A 22,945-nucleotide genomic window follows, 5' to 3' on the forward strand; every position below is an offset into this window, starting at 1 on the left:
GAAATTCACTACAAACGACAAAGAAGTGTGCGAGGAACTCAATATGAAATTCCAGGAGGTCTTCACAATAGAGCAAAGGGGAAAGTCCCAGAGATACGAGAGGGAATATCTAACCAAACACCACTAAATGAGTTTGTGATTACCAGTGGGGAGGTGAGGAAGCATCTGCTAGAATTGGAAATGTCAAGGGCTGTAGGTCCGGATGGAATCTCAGCATGTATTTTTTTTTTTTTTTTTTTTTATTAACATATTAGGTACATCTGCATTAGTGCAGCTACCCTAGACTATATGAAGTGGAGTACAGTGTGTCAAAAAAAAAACTAACTAGGTGATGCTATAAAATCCCCATCACACAGGATGGTTAGTCATACAGAGGCATGTGATTAGCGGTCTGCACTGGCAGACTCCGGATGCATTTTGAGGATATCAACAACACAAGATTGAATAAGGTAGCAGTGGTAATACAAGTCCCCATCTCGCAGGATGGTTAGTCATACAGGGTCATGTGTTTAATAGCCTGCACTGGCAAATTTTGGGTATACTGTGAGGATATCTTCAAGAATACGAGAGTGAATAAAGTAATTGCAAAGCTCCAGGTACCTCATGCCAACTGGTCTGAAAGGTCTAATAATTGGGCATTCAGTGATGTAGTGCGGGAGATCATGCCGTAGTTCCTGCTCACAGAGTTTGCAACTGGAGTGCTCAGGATTGGGAGACCCGTCACCTGCAGCCACCTGCCACAGGTAACGGTAACCCAACCTGATCCTTGCAACCACTGTGTCGCACAGTCTAGTGGACGTTTTGTGCTGTCCATAGATGTAGGTTTCAGATCCGAACAAATCATAGCTTTTTATACTAGCTGAAGGGAGGAGCAGAAACTCTGCGCCTGCCACTCTCCATAGTGTATAACAAATCATTGGTAACAGGTGGAATGCCAAAAATTTGGAAGATGGCCAATGTAGTCCCAATATACAATAAGGGTGATAGGCAGGAGGCACTGAACTACAGGCTAGTGTCCCTAACTTGCATTCCATGCAAGATGATGGAGAAGATTGTGTGAAAAAGCCAGTGGAACATCTGGAGTGAAAGAACTGTAGTAATTGAATTCTATGACCAGGCAAGAAAGAGAGGGGTGAGGCAGACTGCATATTTTTGGATTGCCAGAAAGTCTTTGACACAGTACCAAATAAGAGACTAGTGACAAAATTGCAGATGCAGGCAGGAGTGAAAGGGAAAGTACTCCATTGGATAACGGAGTACTTAAGCAACAGAAGACAGCGAGTCACTGTGAGGAGTGAGGCCTCACCAATGGAGTCCCGCAGGGTTCAGTCCTTGAACCTATACTGTTTCTGATATATGTAAATGATCTCCCAGAGGGTATAGAATCGTTCCTCTCTTTGTTTGATGATGATGCAAAAATCATGAAGAAGATTAAAACGTAGGAAGATAGTATGAGACTACAAGATGACCTAGACAAACTGAATGAATGATCCAACAAATGGCTACTAAAGTTCAACCCAAGTAAATGTCAGGTAATGAAACAATGCAGTGGAAACAGGCCAGACACAGGATACAGAATGGGAGATGAAATTCATTATGAAACGGACAGAGAAAGATCTAAGAGTTGATAGCACACCAAACCTGTTTCCTGAAGCCCACATAAAAAGAATAACATCTACGGCATATGCATGGCTGGCTAACATCATAACTGCCTTCAGGAACCTCTGCAACGAATCATTCAGAACCTTGTATACCACATATGTAAGACCAATCCTGGAGTATGCGGCCCCAGCATGGAGCCCGTACCTTGTCAAACACAAGACGAAACTGGAAAAAGTTCAGAGGTATGCCACTAGACTAGTCCCAGAACTAAGAGGCATGAGTTACGAGGACAGGCTGCGTTAATAAAGATACTGTTTAACACTGGCGGGACGCGAACAAGGGGACACAGGTGGAAACTGAGTACCCAAATGAGCCACAGGGACGTTAGAAAGAACTTTTTCAGTGTCAGAGTAGTTAACAAGTGGAATGCATTGGGCAGTGATGTGGTGGAGGCTGACTCCATACACAGTTTCAAATGTAGATATGATAGAGCCCAGTAAGCTCAGGAATCTGTACACCAGTTGATTGACAGTTGAGAGGCGGGACCAAAGAGCCAGAGCTCAACCCCCGCAAGCACAACTAGGTGAATACACACACACACACACACTCACTCACTCACTCACTCACTCACTCACTCACTCACTCACTCACAGCCACAACAAGTACACGCTCTCACAAAATAATGAAATCTTTACCCCCCCCCATCCGTAAAAAAAAAAAATCAGGAACGTTTGGCCAAGTCTGGGCGTCCCTTGATGCTGAGCTCTTTCATCTACCCGAGGGGTTTAATTTACTTAACTGGAAAAATGTTGGGACCTGCGATGACATTTTCGACAGCTGACCTGGACGACTTTCCGGAAGAGAGCAACTGCCTCGTATTGGTGTCTGGTGGTAAAGAATGGCGTTGAAAGCGACGCTACTCTAATTCGTGGCTCATGGGGGGATAAAAGTGCATAATTATAGGGTGGTGGAAGTTGTGGAGGTTAGTCTGGCATTTCTTACAGAAACGTGACTAGTTTTTTTTTCTCGAATACGTCCACTTTTGTTCTGGAAATAGGTCTTGCGTTTGCTAGGAGGGTGTTTAATATGCTTGGGCCTCTGATAGTCATAGTATTGGCGCTACTGGCCACTGGCCAAGTGTTGGACTACTGGCCAAGTATTGGACCACTGGCCAAGTATTGGACCACTGGCCAGTATTGGACCACTGGCCAGTATTGGACCACTGGCCAGTATTGGACCACTGGCCAGTATTGGACCACTGGCCAGTATTGGACCACTGGCCAGTATTGGACCACTGGCCAGTATTGGACCACTGGCCAGTATTGGACCACTGGCCAGTATTGGACCACTGGCCAGTATTGGACCACTGGTCAGTATTGGACCACTGGCCAGTATTAGACCACTGGCTTTATTCTGCATCTTCCATATCGTTCACTCCAGTATGTTGACATTTTGCTATGTAAATTTTGGTGCACGTCCTTCCTGTATCTTTCACGTATATGTTTTGTAATATATCTTTTTGTCTCCTTTCTAGAATATATATTTTGAGAGCTTTGAGACGATTCCAATAGTTTAGGTGCTTTATCATGCCTATGCGTGTCGTATATATTTTCTGTATTTCCTGTATTTCAGTAATCTCTCCTGCTCTGAAGGTGGAAGTGAGCATCGAGCAGTACTGTAGTACACATGAAAGATACAGGAAGGACATGCCCCAAATTTGCATAGCATAATGTTAACATACTTAAGGTGGGGAAAACTCGTGAGTTAACTAGTATGAGCGTTGTGGTGGAATACTTGGAGATGAAGGTTCTCACAATCCATCATCTTAAGTTTCTGACTGATGTTATATTTGCCTCCTTATATTTACTGAACGTCAGGTCGTGTCACTTCATTATGCCCAGATCCTTTACATCTTTTCCTTTTATGAGTGGATCTGATTGTGTCTTGTATCCTGCGTTTCGTTTTTCTTCATTTTTGCCATACTTAAGTACCCGGAAATTACTACTGTTAAACGTCGTTTTTTTTTCATTGCCAAATGAAAGATTCTTTCGAGTTAAACTGCGGCTTGGATTTTTTTCATTGTCTTCTTCAGATGAAATTTTCATGCTGATATTTGTATGGTCTGCAAATGATGACACAAAGCTGTGATTTGATTTTTTGTCTGATATTAGAATGAAAAAGAAAACTTTGGTGCAAAAACTGCTCCCTGGGGTTCGAAGCTTTTTACTGCGCTTGGACTTGAGCTTGTTTGATTGACTGTTAGTCTCTATATTCTGTTTGACAGGAAATTGAATATTCCTTTTGATCTCATGTTATGGGCTATCACTCCATGGTCACATTTATCAAATGCTTTTGCAAAGTTTATATATATAGCACCTGAGTCTTTTTTCTCTTATAATACTTCCGTGATTTTGTCAGTTGATTAATTGTGAAAGGCGGGATCTCAACTTCCATGTTGATCTGGGTTGTGAACTTCATTGTTCTCCATAAAACTGGAAATTTGATTCCCTATCACTCGAAAAACGTTAATTGCGTGTGATGTTAGTGCGACTGGTCTATAGTTTTTAGCCAATGCCTTGTTACCTCCCTTATGTAATGGAGCTATGTCTATCTCTTCCCTTCTGCTATCTCCCCTGTATCCATACTTCACTGTGCACTTTTGCAACTGGTACGTTACATTTATTTATGAATGTTGAATTCCAGGAGCGGGAATTGCGAGTGCAATGCAAGTACCCATGCATTGAATGCATGAGCACCTTACCTTGCTGTACCTTGCGGTGATTGCGAGGATCAACGTCCCTGGGGCCCCGGTTTCTGACCAGACCTTCTGGTTGGTGGGCTGGTCGACCAGGCTGTTGGACGCGGCTGCTGGTAACCTGACGTATGAATTACAGCTTGGTTGATCAGGCCTCCTTTCGTATTGTTAATAGAGGTCCATTTTGAATACCTTGAGAGGCCCTTTGAAAAAGCTGAATTACATAAGAGTAGAGGTTTGCTATGTCCTCTATGTTGTCTATAATCATAAAAATCCTAGTGTCATCTGCGAAGGATGATACGCTGCTATAGATTGTGTCTTTGTCTGTGTCCGGTATGAGGGAAGAGTCCCCCCAGGGTACTGGAGCAAGCACAGTGCCTTGGGGGATTGAGCTTTTCAAGGTGAATGATCCGAATTCCACATTGTTGTCTATTACACACTGGGTTCTGTTAGTCAGGAAATTTAAGTCCCGTCTTCCTATTTTTCTAGTAATTTATTTCGAACGCATTTTGTGTGCAATAACACCGTGGTCACATTTGTCGAAGGCTTTTACGGAATCTGTGTTTATTACAAATATGTTTTGCTCGTCTTCCATGGCTTGTATAAGGTCACGCTATAGTGGTGTAGCTAGCAGTTACTGGAGGCAAGAGCGTCCTGTTCTGAACCCATGTTGTCCAGGGTTTTGTAGATGCTGTGATTCCATGTATTTTGTGTGATCGTCTTAGCACGCTTTCCAATTTTGTATGATGTGTGATGTTAGTGTTATCAGTGTAGATTTTGTTATCTTGCTTTATTCCCTCTTTTATGGAATGGTGTTATCTCCTCTGTTTTTTAGTATGTCAGGAATAACACCAGTCAATAAAGACTTCGTCAATTTCTCTTTGTGAGTCTAATGTGCTCGTGTTAATATTAGTTATATTGTCAGGGGTTTGGATAACTTTCAAAAAGCTATCTATATCTTTCATGTTGTGTATTGGGAGGGGGGGGGGGCGAACATAGCCTTATAGCCTTTTAGTATTTCATCCATTTCTTTGTCTTCTGGTGGTGGTTGTCCTGTATGCTTTTGTACATGTGAAAAAATGTGGAATTATTTTATCTTGTACAGCTTTGTTCCAATTGCATTTCTTCAGTCTGGTATGATCGCCTCAGCTTCTTCTTCTGTCTTCAATCCTCCAGTTTAAAATTAACATTTCTTTTTTGGGATATTCTAATCTTCTTAAGGTATCATTTCTCTTGTATTCCATCGTCTTTGGTGGCGTCTTGCGTTCCTCTTTCTAAGTTGAGCCGTTTTTTTGATCTTCCGCAAAGGAATATATTTCAATGAAACTGTTATCATCAGAAGTCAGTTGTTCTCTTGCTAGCGTGGCGGCTGTCGTACTTAAGATGATTTCCCATTGGATGTTTGCATGTTCAGTGTCGTCGTCTCCCTGAGTCAATCCTCTAATTATAAAAGTTGCATTTATGGAATAGCGCCCTTCTCACTTGTTAATTATTTTGGACGTATTAAGAGTATTGATGCACAAAGATACATTAACGTTGATGTATCAATGATCAAATCTGTAAGAGCCGTAAGGAGGATTCGAACTTATGCACACTTGGTACTTCCAAGCACACACACGTCCTAACCCCCACCAAGGCGTGCTTGGGGAGTACCCAGTGTACTGGTTCGAATGCTCCTCATGGCTCCTACTGACTTTCTAAGAGTATTGATGTTTGATCTTCAAGTTATAATTTCCCCCTGATTGTTTCTTCCTTGTTTGTGAAGATCAGATAGAGAATGTTTGCGTTCCTAGTTGGCTGTTATCTGCTGGTTGAGCGGAAATTTGTTGCGGAATCCAATTAGTTCTCTCACCTGGGATTTCTTATTTCCAGGTTGATTTCCTGTTATTGTTTAATATTCTCCATCTTAAACGTGGGTAGATGAAAGTAGCCAAGGAAGACAATATTCAGCACAGATTTTCTAGATTATCGAGGCTGTTTTCAATAGTTTGTTTATCTCTTCTGTGAATTCTTCAGCAGTTGTATGTAACGGTTTGTATGTTGGAATGATAACGAGGTTATCTTCGGGTCTTTGATTCCAAGTACCTCTACCACCTCTTTTGTAGAGTTGTACTTTAGTTATGTCACTGAATTGTCCAGTTTTGGTAGATAGTGGTACTGGGGGAGTGTGGCAGATTGTGGTACTGGGGGAGTGTGGTAGATTGTGGTACTGGGGGAGTGTGGCAGATTGTGGTACTGGGGGAGTGTGGTAGATTGTGGTACTGGGGGAGTGTGGCAGATTGTGGTACTGGGGGAGTGTGGCAGATTGTGGTACTGGGGGAGTGTGGCAGATTGTGGTACTGGGGAGTGCACCACGTGTGTGCTTGACGACTAGAGTCCAGTCTTGTGCACATGTTCATTCCCTTAAGTTCTCTTCCAATGTTTCTTTTTCCCACGTTTCCACATTTTTGTTTAAGTTGTGCTCCTGTTTCCGCTGGTTTGGAAGAGACAACTGCCGTGGCTCGCAAGAGACAACTGCCGTGGCTCGCAAGAGACAACTGCCGTGGCTCGCAAGAGACAACTGCCGTGGCTCGCAAGAGACAACTGCCGTGGCTCGCAAGAGACAACTGCCGTGGCTCGCAAGAAGGGATATACGAAAATACTTGTGTACACTGTCGAGTTATACATGGCTGTATGCAATTGACAATCACGAAACACTGTATGCGGAAAATCCACAAAGAAATGGGGAAAGGAATATGAATGTTTCGGCCGTTTAAAGCCGTTGTCAGCTCCAGTCTGGTCTTGACAACGGCTTTAAACAGCACATGGCTGTATATTTCTCAGAGGTGTCATAGAAACGACTATATCAAAACGGGGGTGACGATTAGGCAATGGGTGCCAGCTTTCTCGTAGGCCGTTGCCCCTCTTCTGTGGCACCTCCGGCTGTGCCATTCTCACGCCTCGTTACTCGTCTGGTATTTGAGGAAGTCACTTGGTGTGTGTTATTGGGAGCCGTTTTTTGGTGATTAGTGTGTGACAGCTGGCGTCAGTGGCCCAGATGTTGCGGCGCCAGACAATGTTCCAGTCCATTTTGTGATGACGGAGCAGTGAGGTCTGGCGCTAGCTTTTGTTTGTGTGTCATTGGCGACTTGAGGGTCACGTGACATGATTCGTTCTGCTTTTGTTGGTGTCACAGTTTAAGGCTTGATCTCTCTGGTTGTCGGAGGGGGTCTTTTCCCCCCTTGTATAGAGACTGTGCAGAGACGCCATCGTTACTTTATTACTCGAGTACGACTGAAGGCAGTAGCTGGGTGACTCTTCCGTCCGCCGGGATGATTCTAGGTAGTTTGCTTGTCCAAGAACATCGGCGAAAATCCTTCGGCAGACTGGTGTGGGCCGGGTGCCACACACACCCGACGCAGTGCCCCGGGTGCCACACACACCCGACGCAGTGCCCCAGGTGCCACACACACCCGACGCAGTGCCCCGGGTGCCACACACCCGACGCAGTGCCCCGGGTGCCACACACACCCGACGCAGTGCCCCGGGTGCCACACACACCCGACGCAGTGACTCGGGTGCCACACACCCGACGCAGTGCCCCGGGTGCCACACACACCCGACGCAGTGCCTCGGGTGCCACACACCCGACGCAGTGCCCCGGGTGCCACACACACCCGACGCAGTGACTCGGGTGCCACACACACCCGACGCAGTGCCCCGGGAACAGGTGTATAACGGAAGGTATCGGAGCTTGAGTAAGCTTGTACGGTCGTGGTTGTAGGGACATGTGCTCGCTTTAATTGGTTGTCGGTGACTGTGGTTGGAAGAATAGAAACCACGAGCATCGGAAACCACGCAGTCAGTCAACGTTATAGTTCGCTATCCACTATAAATTCTTCCAGTTATGGCGCCAGTGAGTGTGTGTGTCGTGTAGCGTTATATTACGAATACATTCGGCAGCCGTGAGTTTGTTGAAGGTGCACTATGTACAACCTTGCCAGCGCGGGTGCCAGGGTGCCAAGGGTGTGAGTACAGTGTGAGTGGCAGCAAGATGGCACTATGTATCCAGCTTTATTGTCTATATGCCGTTGGTATTATGGGCCACTGTTGTGTGGGTGCGCGTGTGAACCCATATATGTAATATATATATATGATATGTAAGTTAAGTCACCCATATATGATATGTTAGTTCATAGTGACAAGTATTATGTTTATATGGGAAGACTTAGGTGGGTGTAGGCGAGGTTGGGCTCGAGTACGAGCAGCCTGAAAGTTTAGCAGGCTCGGGTGCTCTTGTGTTGTATATGAGATATGGAAATATCTGGTTATCTTGAAGGGCTGTATTTCAGACCATCCGTCGCGCATGGTCTGAGTTACAGACCAATGTGTCTGAATTGTCAATTACTCCGTTCTTCCTTCTCGGCCACGACACTGGACGCGTGGAACTTCAAAGGGGGGATTCTTTGATATTTGAAGCGTCTGAATTGTTACTTTAACAATCTTTATTGTGTAGCCATAGACACAGCGAGGGTTAGATCCGCTGAAAACGAATGTCAATGGAATTGTCCATCCACCTGCCCGCTGGGTTTTCTTCCCGTTCAGTTTTTTCAGGCTGGAGGAATGTTCAAGCTTAGGTAATTTTTGGGGGTACCAAATGTGGTTGTGTTGAAACAACAGCCGAGGTCGCTTCTAGTATCAATGGACGGGCCCTACCCGTCTAGAACGGACGGGCCCTACCCGGCCGCAACGGACGGGCCCTACCCGGCCGCAACGGACGGGCCCTACCCGGCCGCAACGGACGGGCCCTACCCGGCCGCAACGGACGGGCCCTACCCGGCCGCAACGGACGGGCCCTACCCGGCCACCAATTCTCCGTGTAAAACTCCCAAGACCAATAATTGCGAGCACCTACACCCTGGAGGAAGCGCCGTAGAGCGATAAATTTGATAACACGGCCGAGTGGTCATCGTGATAAGATTGTACAGTCAACTCATGACGACCCAACAGTGATAAGAGACCTCACGGAAGCGTTCTTAAAACGAAACCACAAAAACGAGACCAGCATAAATTACTCTACGCCCCCCAAAAAACAAAAGTTGCAAGAGGCGCAGCTGTGCGTGGTGTTAGTGGCCTCACGAACGCTACGACACTCAACCGGACGCGTCTCCGGTGACGAACGCCTGTGGGATAAACCAAAAAAAAAAAAAAAAAATCCCACACTCCTCGCCGCCATCAGCTGCTTCTGCTTCGTTGCTGGGAGGGAGGGACGAGGATAGGGAGCGTGAGACGAGAAGGAAGGAAGGATAGGTGGATATAGGTGAGGCAGGATACTAACGAATTAACACGTTTAACACGCAAGTGGCAAGGGACCAGGTTCACCAAAGCACTTACGAACGTGTACATCTTTCCTCAATTTTTGACGGCTTTGGTTACATTTATTAAACAGTTTACAAGCATGAAAACTTGCCATTCAACTGTTGTTATTGTTATAAACAGCCTCCTGATGCTTCGGAGCTCATTAACTATTTAATAATTGTAAACAAAGCCGCAAAAGATTGAGAAAAGATGGACAGGTTCGTAAGTGCTTTCGTGAATCTGGCCCAAGGTCTTCTCCATAGTATTGTGGCTGGTCTATGTACCGTGAGGAGAGAGAGAGAGAGAGACGCTGGTGAGAGCCAACAGCTGTGAGAGTAAAACTGTGAACGTTTGTGTGTGTGTGAAAGTGTATACCAAACTTCCTCAGTTACTTCTCCTCGAGTACTTTGCAACTTCTGCAACGCGTGCACTTGACTGACTGCCTGCTGGATGGTCCTAACCCGGATGGCCGGATGGTCACCGGTTCTCAGGATTGTTGGGTAGGCAAGTGGTTCAGGGCTTCAGATCGGGAGACTCATGGACTCCACCGCCTTTGGGAGGGAAACCGGTTGTTGGGGAGTCGGGGAGGACTGGGATGATGGGTGTGGGAGGGAAGGGCGGGGTCAGGAGGGGTCAGCGCGTGTGCTGGGGTCAGGAGGGGTCATTGTGTGTGTGTGTGCTGGGGTCAGGGGGGGGGAGAGAAAGAGAGGTCGTTGCTTTCCCACCTGACAGGTTTCTGTTTTCTTGATCGTGTTATAGTTTCCACCGCTCGCAAAATTGGCCAGAGGGAAGTGTCTGTCTCTCTCTCTCTTGTCTCTCTCTGTCTCTCTCTGTCTCTTTCTCCCTCCCTCCCTCCCTCCCTCTCTCCCTCTCCCTCTTTTCCTGTAATATTGTTGTCAGAGCCTGCTCCGTCCGTGTCTATGCTCTGCCCAAACGTTGCTGTGGTTGTTTAAGATTCAGCAACTCTGAACAAAAACGTTCCAAGTAGCACTGGCTATGGTGAGCCCGTAGTGGACTTACCTGGCACAGGAGCGGGGCTGTAACTCTACACTCTCTCTCCGCCCAAACAACTGCCACATGAACGAGTGGTACATCCCAGCAGTCAGGTGTGGCTGGGTAAAAACAAACACCTGCCTCGGGAAACAGTGCGCCGCGGTAGGTAAATGTTCACGGTCGTTAACTCTCTCAGTGAACGGCCTCACCCACCTCCCCCGAGTTTCTCCACTATAGTTTCACAGTTATGGCAACTGTGCCACAGTGAATCAGACACAGACACAGACGGGGGGGGGGGCTGGCGATCATCTGTGCCGCGCTGTCCATTCCCACCGTCGAAATGCCGATAAAAAGGTATAATAGCAAGGTGAATGATTATTGTAGACAAGCAATCGTTATGTGGTCTGTGTTCTGAGGAAGATTTGCTTAATGGCAGTTTACTGTGCTGGTTGGGGGGGGGATAGGGGGGAGGGGGTGATCCAGTGTGTGTGTGTGTGTGTGTGTGGTGTGAAGACAGTGATGACTGAAACAGCAAGCCGCCAGCAGCAGCAGGAGGAGGAGGAGGAGGAGCAGGAGGAGGAGGAGGAGGAGGAGGAGGAGGAGGAGGAGGTGGAGGTGGTGGAGGTGGAGGAGGTGGAGGAGGTGGAGGAGGTGGTGGAGGTGGTGGAGGTGACGACGGTGACGGCACTGTCCGCCAGTGTGTGTGGGGTGTAGTAGTGGTCATCAGCAGGTCGTGGCGCGCTGGTTGTGGCGGTGGTAATCCCGCTCACGGCCAAGTTCTTCTGGCTTCCGCTCCTGGCTGGTATGGGGCAGCTGCTGCACAATGAAAGTCACAATAACGTGATGGATCTATGAATGTGTGTGTGTGTGTGTGTGTTTTGAGGCTGTACGACGGAATCGAACCCGCTCTCCTGATCATATTACACACGCACTACCGACTGCACCATGATGGGATAAAAGTATCGGAACCCACGGTACTACTTGTTTGGAGTTTTTTAAAGGCACAATCCAAGTTTTACCAGATTCCAGTCCCCCCTCCCCTCCCCTCCCTCTCTCTCAGGGTATCCTATCCGCAGCTCTTCCCTCCATGGCGTAAAAGAGGATAAGAGACAGACTAAGTGTGTTCTAACACCTTGGCTTTAGACTTTACACCACTTAGGATGGCCTCTGCTCGCACCACAGAGCTCTATCTCCTCCGGTTTGGCTACTTCTCTTGGGGGTCCAATCAGACTAAATTACTATTTTGCATTACCATAGCGCCAATGACCTCGTTATGGCGCCAATGATAATCATTTCTAATTAACGCAGACACGATTCCCTGCCGGGGCGTGGCTTGCTTACAGGCTTGCTCGCTGGAGTGTGAGTTCTCGGTACCAAGTGTGTATAGATTCTCCGTCTCTGTGGAGGTCGCTGTCGACGGAGCTGCCGCCTGCTGGCTTCCTTGACTATCGGTGATTTATATATAATAAAAGGTATATGGTGGAATGTTGATGCTAATGTGTTGCTTGGGAGAGCGACAGTCTCTCTCTCTCTCTGTCTCTCTGTGTCTCTGTCTGTCTATCTGTCTGTCTGTCTGTCTGTCTGTCTGTCTGTCTGTCTGTCTGTCTGTCTGTCTGTCTGTCTGTCTGTCTGTCTGTCTGTCTGTCTGTCTGTCTGTCTGTCTGTCTCTCTGTCTCTGCGCTTTATTGACAGTTAACTAGCGAGGAATGGGGCCCTAGCCGTGCGGTCGCTAATTACCTTTAAACTAGCGACTAGTTGAAGACGGTAAATTCTTGCTAACTTCTACTGGACGTTGATGAGCGAGTTGACCTCCTGTGCACTTGACCTGACTCCCTTTCCAAGTACCTTTGACCTACTTACCCCGCGCCTTGCCACGCCTCCTGCCACGCCCCCAACCACGCCCCGGGGGCGGGCTACACCTGCCACGCCCCCTGTCACGCCCACAGGGCGGGCGCCTGCTGCCACGCCCACCAGTCTCTGGAAAGGCGCGCTTTGCTGTCTGGTCCATAGTCATCGTGACTAACAAATCATGAGAGACAAGAGGAAGTGCTTGTTGCGGGTTGGTGGGTTAGTTTGCCGCGTTTGGGGGGGGGGGGGGGGGTTGCCCAGGTGGGGAGCAGGTAATTCCTACACTATGGTGGAAGTCTGAAGATAAAACTGGCACTGTTATTAAAGGAGAGTTCCCAAACAGTTGGGCATTATAGTCTGTCTCGCAGTGATGAGGTTACCAGTGTGCAGTGAAACACCATTTTGGGTATTTTTTGGATTTTTGGAGTATTGTTTTACACACACACACACACACACACACACACACACACACACACACACACACACACACACACACATACACACACATACGTGTGTGTGTGTACGTGTACTCACCTAGTTGTGCATGCAGGGGTTGAGCTCTGGCTCTTTGGTTCGCGTGCGTGCGTGCGCGTGAGTAATTAGCACTTGAGTTGATCACATTCTGTGGAGAACACAGGAGTTAGGCGCAACAATTATCTCTCCATTAACCTCACTAATTGTATATCACCTGAGGCAGTGAAGCAGGTAAGCGACTCCTCCTATAGCAGTGACGTAGCGAGGCAGTGGAGCAGGCGAGAGGCACTTCCATTGTCATAAGCACGCCCTTTTCCCTGCCTGTCACCCCCCCCCCTCTTCCCTTCTCTGGCGGGGGTCGACTGGCCTTCCACGCACTCACAAGGAGAAACCACTCAACCGTTCTAACTTACTACTCTCATTGTTGGTGTGTTTATCGCGATTACGACCGGTGTATCGACTGGAAGAGGGGCCCTGGGGCCAGATTCACGAAGCAGTTACGCAAGCACTTAGGAACGTGTACATCTTTCCTCAATCTTTGACGGCTTTTGGTTACATTTATTTAACAGTTTGCAAGCATGAAAATTTGCCAATCTACTGTTGTTATTGTTATAAACAGCCTCCTGGTGCTTCGGAGCTCATTAACTGTTTAATAATTGTAAACAAAGCCGCCAAAGATTGAGAAAAGATGTACAGGTTCGTAAGTGCTGGCGTAACTGCATCGTGAATCTGGCCCCAGGTCTTTGCCGGAAGCAGGCCAGGTCTTTCCCATCTCATCCCAGTACTAGGACAACCAGCGGGGTAGCCCCTGGTCGTCCAAGTTCGAATCCCGGTGGACTCAGTGTGTTTATAGTGATTTCCGGCTAAGAATATTTAAGATATTCAAAGAAGACCTTGCAGAGATTCTCCCTGATCACTTGCTGAGTATTTTCTCCTACTACCCCCTACTTCATTATTATTTTATACAATGTGATTACATACAATCTTGCAGATAATTAATTGGAGAATAATGAGTAAAAAAAAAATTCGAATCCCAAAAGGAAATATACCCTCCTACTTTTGGTGTGGACCAGTCATTGCCTTTTTCTTTAAACTGGTTGTCCCTAATTGCATGCTTAAAATTTGTACGTTGTAAGTATTCCACACAAAGGTGGAGAATTCAAAGATCAAATGTGACTATCCAACTTCTGTACCGTTATCCCTGTGCTTATAGTAACTGTCGGTACCCTGGGGGAGGAACACAGTATCCCTGACAACTCTTCCTCCTGCGGTCGGTGGCCAGAAAGAATAACAGCGGAGCCTTGCTCACTCTCCTTGTAATAGAGAGAGAGGCTGTTCGACTGTCTTCCATCTTCCCGTAAAGATTCTTGGAATTTCCGATAAACTTAACGCTAAAAGAAATAAGGCAGTATCTGGAGCAACGGATCTGAGAGTGGGTAGTCTTCAGCGGCCAGAGTCTGGAGCAACAGGAGAGAGCAGGTAGCCTACAACGACCAGGGTCTGGAGCAACAGGAGAGAGCAGGTAGCCTACAGCGGCCAGGGTCTGGAGCAACAGGAGAGAGCAGGTAGCCTACAACGGCCAGGGTCTGGAGCAACAGGAGAGAGCAGGTAGCCTACAGCGACCAGGGTCTGGAGCAACAGGAGAGAGCAGGTAGCCTACAGCGGCCAGGGTCTGGAGCAACAGGAGAGAGAGCAGGTAGCCTACAGCGACCAGGGTCTGGAGCAACAGAGGTGAGAGAGCAGGTAGCCTACAGCGGCCAGGGTCTGGAGCAACAGGAGAGAACAGGTAGCATACAGCGGCCAGGGTCTGGAGCAACAGGAGAGAGCAGGTAGCCTACAGCGGCCAGGGTCTGGAGCAACAGGAGAGAGCAGGTAGCCTACAGCGGCCAGTGTCTGGAGCAACAGGAGAGAGCAGGTAGCCTACAGCGGCCAGGGTCTGGAGCAACAGAGATGAGAGAGCAGGTAGCCTACAGCGGCCAGGGTCTGGAGCAACAGAGGTGAGAGAGCAGGTAGCATACAGCGGCCAGGGTCTGGAGCAACAGAGGTGAGAGAGCAGGTAGCCTACAGCGGCCAGGGTCTGGAGCAACAGAGGTGAGAGAGCAGGTAGCCTACAGCGGCCAGGGTCTGGAGCAACAGAGGTGAGAGAGCAGGTAGCATACAGCGGCCAGGGTCTGGAGCAACAGGAGAGAGCAGGTAGCCTACAGCGGCCAGGGCCTGGAGCAACAGAGGTGAGAGAGCAGGTAGCCTACAGCGGCCAGGGTCTGGAGCAACAGAGGTGAGAGAGCAGGTAGCCTACAGCGGCCAGGGTCTGGAGCAACAGAGGTGAGAGAGCAGGTAGCCTACAGCGGCCAGGGTCTGGAGCAACAGAGGTGAGAGAGCAGGTAGCCTACAGCGGCCAGGGTCTGGAGCAACAGGAGAGAGAGCAGGTAGCATACAGCGGCCAGGGTCTGGAGCAACAGGAGAGAGCAGGTAGCCTACAGCGGCCAGGGCCTGGAGCAACAGGAGAGAGAGCAGGTAGCATACAGCAGCCAGGGTCTGGAGCAACAGAGGTGAGAGAGCAGGTAGCATACAGCGGCCAGGGTCTGGAGCAACAGAGGTGAGAGAGCAGGTAGCCTACAGCGGCCAGGGTCTGGAGCAACAGAGGTGAGAGAGCAGGTAGCCTACAGCGGCCAGGGTCTGGAGCAACAGAGGTGAGAGAGCAGGTAGCATACAGCGGCCAGGGTCTGGAGCAACAGGAGAGAGAGCAGGTAGCCTACAGCGGCCAGGGTCTGGAGCAACAGAGGTGAGAGAGCAGGTAGCATACAGCGGCCGGGGTCTGGAGCAACAGAGGTGAGAGAGCAGGTAGCCTACAGCGGCCAGGGTCTGGAGCAACAGAGGTGAGAGAGCAGGTAGCCTACAGCGGCCAGGGTCTGGAGCAACAGGAGAGAGAGCAGGTAGCATACAGCGGCCAGGGTCTGGAGCAACAGGAGAGAGCAGGTAGCCTACAGCGACCAGGGGTCTGGAGCAACTGAGACTGAGGGTGGGAGGGGCAGGGAAGGTCTCAGAGCTGTGGGTGAGGGATTGAGGTAATTAATCTGGCGACTATCTTGGCCGGGAACTTCCAGGACGAGGGAGTTAATGGTAAATATATGAGAAGTGAAGCCTCGCTGGATGGATGCTGGAGCTATCTTGCCTTGGCTGATGATTAGTCTCCCTGCTCTCTCTCTCTCTTCCCAGCCCCTACTGTCCCTGTGTGTGTGTGTGTGTGTGTGTGTGTCTCTCTCTCTCTCTCTCTCTCTCTCTCTCTCTCTCTCTCTCTCTCTCTCTCTCTCTCTCTCTCTCTCTCTCTCTCTCTCTCTCTCTCTCTCTCTCTCTCTCTCTCTCTCTCTCTCTCTCTCTCTCTCTCTCTCTCTCTCTCTCTCTCTCTCTCTCTCTCTCTCTCTCTCTCTCTCTCTCTCTCTCTCTCTCTCTCTCTCTCTCTCTCTCTCTCTCTCTCTCTCTCTCTCTCTCTCTCTCTCTCTCTCTCTCTCTCTCTCTCTCTCTCTCTCTCTCTCTCTCTCTCTCTCTCTCTCTCTCTCTCTCTCTCTCTCTCTCTCTCTCTCTCTCTCTCTCTCTCTCTCTCTCTCTCTCTCTCTCTCTCTCTCTCTCTCTCTCTCTCTCTCTCTCTCTCTCTCTCTTTTCCCAGCCCCTACTGTCCCTGTGTGTGTGTGTGTGTGTGTGTGTGTGGGTGTGGGTGTGTCACTACTTGATAGTTTTCAGGACGAGCTTCAGCTCGTGGACCCGGCTTTCCCATCTCTCTGCCGTCCAATCCAGTTGACTCGCCTCTTTACATTCTCGCGACATTTGTTTTAATACGGTGGGTAGGTAAAAAAGTTCTCATTCCTTCACAAGTGTTTGAAAGTGCTTTTGGCAAACATTAAGCGTACTATCTTAACCAACCCGAGAAAGCATGCATATGAGAGTTGCTTTAAATCCCATTAAACCACCTCGTTGAGGACGCTGTGTGCATGTGCACCCAAGGAAAGGTTGCAGCAAATGTGGCTTCCATTATTTTTCCTCGTTTTTCACAACGGGGCTGAACACTACAAATTTTCTGCTTGCTGAACCTGTCTATGTAACACACTCTCATGCACGACATCTTGAATATTGTCTGTCATATGAATGCCTAGCCAGTATCTTCCATGGCTGGATCATGTCATCTCTGATTCCTCACTTTTCTAGTGTTTTGCTTGACACTCTACACACCAGGAGGCTCCCAGACCCCCGTCACCTACACTAGGAGGCTCTTGGGCTTCTGTTTACCTAAACGGGAGGATGGACTGTTGTCTAAACGGGAGGACGGACTGTTGAACGTCCCCCCTCCGTCATAATCCAGCAGGATCGCCGCTCGAATATTCATTAGTAGACTAATGTTGATCACGTTAGCAGACGGGTGGCAAGGAGGGTATTTAGTAACGTGGCCTGAGTGGGGTTGTGAGACGGTGGTGGTGGTGGGGAGTGAGAGGTACGTCTTGGCCTCGTTGATAAGGAGTTAGTTAGGCACGATCGCTAGGCTTCCAAGGTCACCCAGCTCGACCCAGATTATCCTGTTCGGGGCGCATGGCCCCAGTAAGGGCAGCTACCTCCCTCTACCCAGCGAGAATTTATTCGCGTGTAGACGCTGGGAGGGGGTAGCTGCTAGGAGCAGGGACGCTGGGAGAGGCAGCTGCTAGGAGCAGAGACGCTGGGAGGGGCAGCTGCTAGGAGCAGGGACGCTGGGAGGGGGCAGCAGCTAGGAGCAGGGACGCTGGGAGAGGCAGCTGCTAGGACCAGAGACGCTGGGAGAGGCAGCTGCTAGGAGCAGAGATGCTGGGAGGGGCGCTGTAGGACGCTGTAGGTCACGTGTAGCAACAGTGACTGCAGCCAAGGGGAAAAAAGAGGGAACGACGCCCGTATCTGGAACAAGACTGTGGCGCCATCAAATATCACCAGGTCACTCCGGTGATGGGTTTCAAGGACGGGAATTTAAGCTGTTTTTCCTGCCGTTCCGCCGACCCCCTGCCCTCCCCCCCCCCCCGACCCCCTGCCCTCCCCCCCAGTGCGGGGCTCTATCTCAAGAGTGGGTTTTGTATTCATAAACAGTTGTGTGGTGAATTTATGTTTGTATCCTGTCGATGGCTGAGCGTTTGGATTTTGTTGTGAATGTATTGCAGATGGTTTTGTTGATGAGTAAACATGTTGGGCAGTGTTTCCCTCCCCCCCCCTCCCCTCCTCTTTCAGCCCTTCCTCTCAGGAGGAAGGAGGAGGAGAAGGAGGAAGTAGCAGGAGGAGGAGGGAGAAAGAGGAAGGAGGACAAGAGGTTGAGGACATAAAGGTTAGAAAAAGTGAACAATAATTTCTCACGCCACTTACAACCTCTTCAGCCGAAGAGGGCGGCCGGGCGGGCTCCGCCAGCAGTGAATCGCAGGCAACTCTGTGGTGAAGACTTCCTCCGCCTGGATTGTACCTGGACGAGGTTCTGAGAGTCCTACTTCCCAAGGTGCGCGGGAATATCTTGGTGAAGGGAATTGTTTGTTTCTATTGGCTGGCTCTCCTGGAGAGTCGTATTTGCTGTTGCTAGCGGCGAGCACCTCAATAGTGGTGGTATGGGGGAAGACATGACAGGCAGGCTACCATCTTGTGTTGTGGTGGCCTGGGGGGCCGGGGCAGTGCCGAGGGTGACCTGGAGGACCTGGGGGCCCGGGGCAGTGCCGAAGGTGACCTGGGGACCCGGGGCAGTGCCGAAGGTCACCTGAGGGACCTGGGGGCCCGGGGCAGTGTCGAGGGTGACCTGGGGGCGACTGGTGGAGGAGCTCCGCCCGCCATAATGACAGGAACTTGGAGCTATGCGGAGATAATAATATGTTGACTCATCGTCATCCGGTCTACAAGATCATGAGAGACAAACACTGACACTGTGTGTGTGTAATTACCTAAGTGTAATTACCTAAGTGTAGTTACAGGATGAGAGCTACGCTCGTGGTGTCCCGTCTTCCCAGCACTCTTTGTCATATAACGCTTTGTGTGTGTGTGTGTGTGTGTGTGTGTGTGTGTGTGTGTGTGTGTGTGTGTGTGTGTGTGTGTGTGCTCACCTAATTGTGCTTGTGGGGGTTGAGCTCTGGCTCTTTGGTTCCACCTCTCAACCGTCAATCAAGAGGTGTAAAAGTTCCTGAGCCTATTGGGCTCTATCATATCTACACTTGAAACTGAGTATGGAGTCAGCCTCCACCACATCACTGCCTAATGCATTCCATTTGTCAACCACTCTGACACTATAGAAGTTCTTTCTAATATCTCTGGGGCTCATTTGGGCACTCAGTTTCCACCTGTGTCCATGTGTGTGTTTTGTGTGTGTGTTTTGTGTGTGTGTTTTGTGTGTGTGTTTTGTGTGTGTGTTTTGTGTGTGTATTTTGTCTGTCTGTCTGTCTGTCTGTCTGTCTGTCTGTCTGTCTGTCTGTCTGTCTGTCTGTCTGTCTGTCTGTCCGTCCGTGTCTCTGTAAAACACATTCCACGTCCCACATATCCGAGACAAAGAAAAACCACTTTTAAAAAGGTTTAAGGTCGTCAGGTTGACAGTATTTCTTTGTGTTGGCGGCGGGAGAACAGTTGAATTTGCATAGTAGAGAGGAAGGGGGAAAAAAAGGCTGTAAGAAGGAAGGAAGGAAATAAGAAAGGAAGGCGGAAGGGAAGGAAACGGACGCGGGAGACAGGGTTGAGAGCCGCCACCCAGTAGGGATCTATTGTGCAAATGCAGACGCAACACTGGCTTCTGTAGCCTTATTTTTTTTTTTACCTGGCCTTGCGGTTATTCCGGGGATCAACGTCCCCGCAGCCCGGTCACCTGACTAGGTCTGGTCAACCAGGCCATTAACCGCGGCTGCTCGCTATCCTGACGTATGAATCACAGTCTGGTTGATTAGGTATCTTTTGGAGGTGTTTATCGAGTTTTCTTGTCATTACCGTGAGAGGCCGGTCACTTATGTGTAATGGGAGCATGTTGGGCAGTCTTGGGCCTTTAATGGTGATAGGGTTCTCTCTCTCAGCGTACCTATTGCACCTCTGCTTTTCCACGGGGGGTTTATTTTGCACTTCCTGCCATGCCTCTTGGTAACGTAACATCAGGTTTAGCTTCTTACCGAGGCCTCCTGGTGAATACCTCGGTCTCGTCGACCATTGTGTCAGCGGTCGCCCTGGAGGCCTCACAAGCCTCCTGGAGGCCTCACAAGCCTCCTGGAAAAAGAGTCTCTGTTGGAGGCGGAAATTGGACGAGCTCGGGTCTGGAATTAAGCGTCCCAGAGTCCGGAGTCACGGACGCTGGACAAACAACCCCACGCATAATATCTGGCAGGGGACGGCGGACTGTTGTCGTCCTGGTGAGGGGGGCCGCTTTGCGACGGACCTTCGCTATTTATCTTCCTTCACGTTCGCCATGTAATTTGTTCCAGTGAAACTGTCGTTCCATTTGGGGAAGGAGGACCAGGTTGTATGCAGGCGATGAGTCACAATAACGTGGCTGAAGTATGTTGACCAGACCACACACTAGAAGGTGAAGGGACGACGACAACGACGTTTCGGTCCGTCCTGGACCATTCTCAAGTCGATTGGGAGACTTAAGAATGGTCCAGGACGGACCGAAACGTGGTCGTCCCTTCACCTTCTAGTGTGTGGTCTGGTCAACAAGCGAGAAGGGTTGTAATCTACACCAGCGACTGGGTCAGAAGTGAGGTAGAAGCCATATCTCGGACGGGCGGGGGAGACTTTCACCATTGTTTCTGGTGGAGGAGTGTGGTGGGGCAGGGTAGAGCCAGGGCCATCATGTCAGGTGCTCCATCGCACCTGGCTCTTCCCCCCCCTCTCTCTCCCCCGGGTCCTCCTTACTGGGTCACTTTCAGTTTCGCTACAGCGCTGATCTGCTATCATAGATTACTAGCTCGCAGAATTAGGTCTGGCGTTTTTAACACCCCCCCCCCCCCCCCACCCCCGTCTACTGGGCTTTTTGTACCGTGTGCGTCTCATAGTCTGACGTTAGGAGTTCTTTGCCGCGTCAACTCCGGATGTCGTGGATGGAGGTGGCTTCCATGACTTATGCTTTCAGTGTGTTCCACCTGTTGAGTACACACACTAGAACTGGCATGGTTTCTTACCGTTGTTAACTCAGTGGTGCTTCCAGCCTCCACCAATATCGTCTTCATCTCTTCTCTCTCTGCGTTTAGAGAGAACGCAGAGAGGAACCGAACACTCTCTTCCTGTCCACCTTTGTCATTTCTCCTCAGTGTTATGTTATTGACCACATTCCCTCTGCTGCTCTACTCCTAGGTTGCAAGCTTAGGTTCCACTTCGGGCTCACCATAGCCCGTGCTACTCAGAACTTTTTGTTCCAGGTAGCGAATCTTGAAACAACAACAGCAGCAGCCTTGTTTCTCGTAATTATCTTAATTCACGCACTATTCTTGTTGCAAACTACTAAGTAATTATATTCACACAGTCCAGCGAGTGGGGGTGGGGGGGGGGTGGAGGATAAGGGTAAGGGGGGGGGGGTGGGGGGGTGAGGAAAAACATGGAGAGAAAGTAAGGCATGAGGGGGGTGGGGGTTGGGAGGGAGAGAAGGGGGGGGTAATAAGGATAGCCCCGAGGGAAGAGCCCGGAGATCTACTATATATGCAGATATCGTGCTAGAGAAGATTGCCGTCTTGCTGCTGGCGCTGCGGTGTGCCAGGCGGGGGGGGGGGGGGGGGGGAGAGATGGTGTACGCTGTCTCAAGTAACTCGTACAGTATCGTACATTCCTTAAGTTTAAGTTACAGTTCAATACTTATTTCTTAAAATATAAGCATTTCAGTGCACGCGCCTTAAATGCTTAGTCACTGCCTCTCATAATGTTCTATATAATATATATAACATTATGTATATTTATATATATGCGAACAAGCCTGAATGGTCCCCAGGCATATATGCAACCGAAAACTCGTGTACAATATATATATAATATATATAATATATATATATATATATAATATATATATATATATAATATATATATATAATATATATATATATATAATATATATATATATATATATATATATATAATGTGTGTGTGTGTATATAATTATATTATGCTATTTACTAATCATCAGATTGTAAACCTATATACACTCAGACGGCCCTATACTCAGAACATATTAGCCACAATATCAACCATCTGAGTATACCTCATTGTTTGGGTATACTGTTACATCAACACATTTCTCTACACTACTGAGAGCTAACCATAGCCCGAGCTTCTTGCACCGCTCCTGTGCCAGGTAAGTTACGGGCTCACCATAGCCCGTGCTACTTGGAACTTGTTCGGAGTAGCTGAATCTATAACAACACTAGTGAGAGCGGCCTCTGGGCTCCCTCCACGCATCTAGCCTCTTCTTCATTATTATTCATGCGCCGACTTCAGCTACGCAAGCTCTTACAATTGTCCTTTAAAATACATATTGTGTGTTCACCAAATGTGGTCCATTCGTGTGCCAGTCACGCTCGCCTGTGTCGTGCCTTTTTGTTCAGGCGCTTCTTAGTCTTGCAGTGACTGTTCACTGTATCAGTCTTCAGCACAGTGGTGTCTCATTCAGCGAGGTTCAACTTATGTCCTGCTTAGAACACAGGTATTGGAGGCAGGTCAGCTTGGAGGCAGGTCAGCTTGGAGGCAGGTCAGCTTGGAGGCAGGTCAGCTTGGAGGCAGGTCAGCTTGGAGGCAGGTCAGCTTGGAGGCGCGTCAGCTTGGAGGCAGGTCAGCTTGGAGGCAGGTCAGCTTGGAGGCAGGTCAGCTTGGAGGCAGGTCAGCTTGGAGGCTGGTCAGCTTGGAGGCTGGTCAGCTTGGAGGCAGGTCAGCTTGGAGGCAGGTCAGCTTGGAGGCTGGTCAGCTTGGAGGCACGTCAACTTGGATATTATT

The 22,945-nt window shown here is 49.0% G+C and overlaps 1 protein-coding gene across 4 annotated transcripts in view; it reads left to right on the forward strand.

The window, feature by feature from the left end:
- Nucleotides 1-22,945, forward strand: part of LOC123763980 (extracellular serine/threonine protein CG31145) — a 204,188-nt gene that overhangs the window by 44,162 nt on the left and 137,081 nt on the right. The window contains exon 1 of one of the 4 annotated variants that reach the window (XM_069330041.1): nt 11,370-11,489. The exons of the other annotated variants lie outside the window; for them this stretch is intronic. The gene's annotated coding sequence lies outside the window, so the exon portion shown is untranslated. Of the gene's footprint in view, nt 1-11,369; nt 11,490-22,945 lie in introns of those variants that run through there. 4 annotated transcript variants of the gene reach the window in all.

The sequence above is a fragment of the Procambarus clarkii genome, chromosome 23 (genome assembly GCF_040958095.1).
Source record: "Procambarus clarkii isolate CNS0578487 chromosome 23, FALCON_Pclarkii_2.0, whole genome shotgun sequence".
Taxonomy (NCBI): domain Eukaryota; kingdom Metazoa; phylum Arthropoda; class Malacostraca; order Decapoda; family Cambaridae; genus Procambarus; species Procambarus clarkii.